The sequence below is a fragment of the Cucurbita maxima genome, unplaced genomic scaffold (genome assembly GCF_002738345.1).
Source record: "Cucurbita maxima cultivar Rimu unplaced genomic scaffold, Cmax_1.0 Cma_Scf00189, whole genome shotgun sequence".
NCBI classification, from domain to species: Eukaryota; Viridiplantae; Streptophyta; class Magnoliopsida; order Cucurbitales; family Cucurbitaceae; genus Cucurbita; species Cucurbita maxima.
In genome coordinates this window covers 61,374-67,370 of record NW_019272205.1, presented here as the reverse complement: position 1 = coordinate 67,370, position 5,997 = coordinate 61,374, and the positions used below count along the sequence as shown (strand labels likewise).

The 5,997-nt window shown below is 38.6% G+C and overlaps 4 non-coding genes across 4 annotated transcripts; all 4 read right to left on the bottom strand.

Annotated features, from left to right (window-relative positions):
- Window positions 1–910: 910 nt before the first annotated feature.
- Window positions 911–984, bottom strand: TRNAI-AAU. The gene has a single exon. It is a non-coding gene; the product is annotated as a tRNA-Ile (tRNA).
- A 1,298-nt stretch (window positions 985–2,282) lies between these two features.
- On the bottom strand, window positions 2,283–2,356 carry TRNAI-AAU. The gene has a single exon. It is a non-coding gene; the product is annotated as a tRNA-Ile (tRNA).
- A 1,472-nt stretch (window positions 2,357–3,828) lies between these two features.
- Window positions 3,829–3,902, bottom strand: TRNAI-AAU. Its single transcript has one exon. It is a non-coding gene; the product is annotated as a tRNA-Ile (tRNA).
- A 721-nt stretch (window positions 3,903–4,623) lies between these two features.
- TRNAI-AAU lies at window positions 4,624–4,697 on the bottom strand. The gene has a single exon. It is a non-coding gene; the product is annotated as a tRNA-Ile (tRNA).
- Between the last annotated feature and the right edge of the window lie 1,300 nt (window positions 4,698–5,997).

Here is a 5,997-nt window from a genome sequence, read left to right as displayed (position 1 = left end):
CTTTCTGACACGCTTTCCCTCCCGCAAGTTGACACGTGACACGCTTTCCCTCCCGCAAGTTAACACGTGGCCGCTTTCCCTCCCGCAAGTTGACACGTGGCTTGCTGGCTATCTGACGCGCTTTCCATCCCACAAGTTAACACGTGGAAAATTTTCTCTCTTGACAATGCGTCTGATGCGCTATTCCACCCAATCGTCAATACGTGTCTCTCAGGCTGTCTGACACGCTTTCCCTCCCACAAGTTGACACGTGGCTTGCCGGCTGTCTGACGCGCTTTCCTTCCCACAAGTTGACACATGGCTTGTCGAAAAATTTTCTCTCATGAGAGTTGCAATACTGAATCTGGCCTTCAAAGTGAGTTCATTAACCTCCTTGTTCGTGAAAAGACTATAAGAAATCCAAGAATTTAATCTTTCTTAAAAGAACATATGGAACCGCCAAAATAAGTTCATTTACCTCCTTCTTGTTTCTGAAAGAACTCTCAGAAATCCTCGAATTTCATCCTTCATTGAAAGAACATATTGAACGACTCAGATCTAAAGAAAAATTGTGAACGGCCGTATCATCGGTTTAAAGTTTGTACTGTTGTAACCCCGTATCATGTAAAGATATTATTAAGAACTAATAAAACTTGGCCTATGTAATGTTCGAACCTACGACCTCCATGTGTCCAAGGCCTTTTGTTCTTTTTTGCATGTGTTATTTTGGCTTTTTAACAAGACAATCTTACAATTGAGCTTTATTGGGCATAGATTTTATGCACATTATAGATCGTTAGCTCATAATCCAACCAATCGAGTTTCGTTTACATAACTTTATGCATAATAAACTTAAAAAAGTCATTATCTTCTAAAGTTCGTAGTGTTTTAACTCGTATCATGAAAAGATATAATTAAAAATGAGGGAAATTGGCACATGCAGGTGTCGAACATGCAACCTTCGAGTTATTAGCACGATGCTCTAACCAACTAAGCTAATAGGCCATAAATTTTATTGCTTGACAATGCGCTTGACGTGTTATTCCACCCAATCGTCAATACGTGTCCCTCAGGCCGTCTGACACGCTTTCCCTCCCGCAAGTTGACACGTGGCTTGCCGACTGTATCACGCGCTTTCCTTCCCACAAGTTGACACGTGGCTTGCCGAAAAATTTTCTATCATGAGAGTCACAAACTGAATCTGAGAAATCCTCGAATTTCATCCTTCATAGAAGTACATATCGAACAACTCAGATCTAAAGAAAAATTGGGAACAGCCGTATCATCTATTTAAATTCGTACTGTTGTAACCCCGTATCATGAAAAGATATTATGAATAATTAATAAAACTTTGCTATGTAATTGTCGAACCTACGACCTTTACGTTTTTAACACTACAATCTTACAACTGAGTTAAATGGTTATAGATTTTATGCACATTATAGATCGTTAGCTCCTAATCCAGCCAATCGAGTTTTGTTTACATAACTTTTTGCATAATAAACTTAAAAAAAATCGAGTTTTGTTTACATATCTTTTTGCATAATAAACTTAAAAAAGTCATTATCTTCTAAATTTCGTAGTGTTTTAACTCGTATCATGAAAATGATATAATTAAAAATGAGGGTAATTGGCCCCATGTAGGAATCGAACTTGCAACCTTTGCATTATTAGTATGACGCTCTAACCAATTGAGCTAATAGGCCAAAGGTTTTCTCACCTCACAATGCGCCTGACGCGTTATTCAACCCAATCGATAGGCTGTCTGATATGCTTTCCCTCCCGCAAGTTGACAAGTGGTTTTCCGGCTGTCTCACGCGCTTTCCTTCCCACAAGTTGACACGTGGCTTGCCGAAAAGTTTTCTCTCATGAGAGTCGAAATACTGAATATGGCCTTCAAAGTGAGTTCATTTACCCCCTTGTTCGTAAAAAGACTCTGAGAAATCCTTGAATATCGAACGACTCAGATCTAAAGAAAAATTGTGAACAGTCGTATCATCGGTTTAAAGTTCGTAGTGTTGTAACCCCGTATCATGTAAACATATTATTAAGAATTAATAAAACTTGGCCTATGTAATTGTCGAACCTACGACCTCCACGTTTTTAACACGACAATCTTACAACTGAGCTAATTGGGCAAAGATTTTATGCACATTATAGATCGTTAGCTCCTAATCCAGCCAATCGAGTTTCGTTTACATAATTTTATGCATAATAAACTTAAAAAAGTCATTATCTTCTAAAAAAAAATCGTAGTGTTTTAACTCGTATAATGAAAAGATATAATTAAAAATGAGGGAAATTGGCCCATGCAGGTCTTGAACCTGCGACCTTCGCGTTATTAGCACGACACTCTAACCAACTGAGCTAATAGGCCATAGATTTTCTCGCCTGACAATGCACTTGACGTGTTATTCTACCCTATCGTTAAGACGTGTCCCTCAGGCTGTCTGACACGCTTTCCCTCCGGCAAGTTGACACTTGGCTTGCCGGCTTTCTCATGCGATTTCCTTCCCACAAGTTGACACGTGGCTTGCCGAAAAATTTTCTCTCATGAGAGTCGCAATACTGAATCTGGCCTTCAAAGTGAGTTCATTTACCTCCTTGTTCGTGAAAAGACTCTGAGAAATACTCGAATTTCATCTTTCGTAAAAGAACATATCGAACGACCAAAATAAGTTCATTTACCTCCTTCTTGTTCCTGAAATGACTCTCAGAAATCCTCGAATTTCATCCTTCATGTATGAACATATCGAACGACTCAGATCTAAAAAAAATTTTGAACGGTCATATCATCGGTTTAAAGTTCGTATTGTTGTAATCCCGTATCATGAAAAGATATTATGAAGAATTAAAAAAACATGGTCTACGAAATTGTCCAACCTACGACCTCCACGTTTTTAAAACAACAATCTTACAACTGAGCTAATTGGCCATTGGTTTTATGCACCTTATAGGTCGTTAGCTCTTAATACAGCCAATCGAGTTTCGTTTACATAACTTTATGCATAATAAACTTAAAAAAGTCATTATATTCTAAAGTTCGTAGTGTTTTAACTCGTATCATGAAAAAGATATAATAAAAAATGAGGGAAATTGGCCCATGCAGTTGTCGTACCTACAACCTTCACATTATTAGCACAAAGTTCTAACCAACTAAGCTAACAAGCCATAGATTTTCTCATCTCACAATGCGCCTGATGCGTTATTCCACCCAATCGTCAATACGTGTCCCTCAGGCTGTCTGACACGCTTTCCCTCCCGCAAGTTGACACGTGGCTTGCCGGCTGTCTCACGCGCTTTCCTTCCCCACAAGTTGACACGTGGCTTGACGAAAAATTTTCTCTCATGAGAGTCGAAGTACTGAATCTGGCCTTCAAAGTGAGTTCATTTACCTCCTTGTTCGTGAAAAGACTCTAAAAAATCCTCAAATTTCATCTTTCATAAAAGAACATATCGAACGGCCAAAACTAGTTCATTTACCAACTTCTTGTTCCTGAAATGACTCTCATAAATCCTCTAAAGAAAAACTGTGAACGGCCGTATCATCGGTTTAAAGTTCGTAGTGTTGTAACCCCGTATCATGTAAATATATTATTAATAATTAATAAAACTAGACCTATGTAATTGTCGAACCTACGACCTCCACGTTTTTAACACGATAATCTTACAACTGAGCTAATTGGGCAAAGATTTTATGCACATTATAGATCGTTAGCTTCTAATCCAGCCAATCGAGTTTCGTTTACGTAACTTTATGCATAATAAACTTAAAAAAGTCATTATCTTCTAAAAATCGTAGTGTTTTAACTCGTATAATGAAAAGATATAATTAAAAATGAGGGAAATTGGCCCATGCAGGTCTCGAACCTGCGACCTTCGCGTTATTAGCACGACGCTCTAACCAACTGAGCTAATAGGCCATAGATTTTCTCGCCTGACAATGCACTTGACGTGTTATTCTACCCTATCGTTAAGACGTGTCCCTCAGGCTGTCTGACACGCTTTCCCTCCGGCAAGTTGACACTTGGCTTGCCGGCTTTCTCACGCGCTTTCCTTCCCCACAAGTTGACACGTGGCTTGCCGAAAAATTTTCTCTCATGAGAGTCGCAATACTGAATCTGGCCTTCAAAGTGAGTTCATTTACCTCCTTGTTCGTGAAAAGACTCTAAAAAATCCTCAAATTTCATCTTTCATAAAAGAACATATCGAACGGCCAAAACTAGTTCATTTACCAACAAGAACATATCGAAACAGCCAAAACTAGTCCATTTACCAACTTCTTGTTCCTGAAATGACTCTCATAAATCCTCTAAAGAAAAACTGTGAACGGCCGTATCATCGGTTTAAAGTTCGTAGTGTTGTAACCCCGTATCATGTAAATATATTATTAATAATTAATAAAACTAGACCTATGTAATTGTCGAACCTACGACCTCCACGTTTTTAACACGATAATCTTACAACTGAGCTAATTGGGCAAAGATTTTATGCACATTATAGATCGTTAGCTCCTAATCCAGCCAATCGAGTTTCGTTTACGTAACTTTATGCACAATAAACTTAAAAAAAAGTCATTATCTTCTAAAAATCGTAGTGTTTTAACTCGTATAATGAAGAGATATAATTAAAAATAAGGAAAATTGGCCCATGCAGGTCTCGAACCTGCGACCTTCGCGTTATTAGCACGACGCTCTAACCAACTGAGCTAATAGGCCACAGATTTTCTCGCCTGACAATGCACTTGACGTGTTATTCTACCCTATCGTTAAGACGTGTCCCTCAGGCTGTCTGACACGCTTTCCCTCCGGCAAGTTGACACTTGTCTTGCCGGCTTTCTCACGCGCTTTCCTTCCCACAAGTTGACACGTGGCTTGCCGAAATTTTTTCTCTCATGAGAGTCGCAATACTGAATCTGGCCTTCAAAGTGAGTTCATTTACCTCCTTGTTCATGAAAAGACTCTAAGAAATACTCGAATTTCATCTTTCATAAAAGAACATATCGAACGGCCAAAATAAGTTCATTTACCTCCTTCTTGTTCCTGAAATGACTCTCAGAAATCCTCGAATTTCATCCTTCATGTAAGAACATATCGAACGACTCAGATCTAAAGAAAATTTTGAACGGCCGTATCATCGGTTTAAAGTTCGTACTGTTGTAACCCCGTATCATGAAAAGATATTATGAAGAATTAAAAAAACTTGGTCTATGAAATTGTCGAACCTACGACCTCCACGTTTTTAAAACAATAATCTTATAACTGAGCTAATTGGGCATAGGTTTTATGCACCTTATAGGTCTTTAGCTCTTAATACTGCCAATCGAGTTTTGTTTACATAACTTTATGCATAATAAACTTAAAAAAGTCATTATCTTCTAAAGTTCGTAGTGTTTTAACTCGTATCTTGAAAAGATATAATTAAAAATGAATGAAATTGGTCCATTCAAGTGTCAAACCTGCGACCTTCAGGTTATTTGCACAATGCTCTAACCAACTAAGCTAATAGGCCATTGACTTTCTTGCCTAACAATGCGCCTGACGCGTTATTCCACCCAATCGTCGATACGTGTCCCTCAGGCTGTCTGACACGCTTTCCCTCCGGCAAGTTGACACTTGGCTTGCCGGCTTTCTCACGCGCTTTCCTTCCCACAAGTTGACACGTGGCTTGCCGAAAAATTTTCTCTCATGAGAGTCGCAATACTGAATCTGGCCTTCAAAGTGAGTTCATTTACCTCCTTGTTCGTGAAAAGACTCTGAGAAATACTCGAATTTCATCTTTCGTAAAAGAACATATCGAACGGCCAAAATAAGTTCATTTACCTCCTTCTTGTTCCTGAAATGACTCTCAGAAATCCTCGAATTTCATCCTTCATGTAAGAACATATCGAACGACTCAGATCTAAAGAAAATTTTGAACGGCCGTATCATCGGTTTAAAGTTCGTACTGTTGTAACCCTGTATCATGAAAAGATATTATGAAGAATTAAAAAAACTTGTTCTATGGAATTGTCGAACC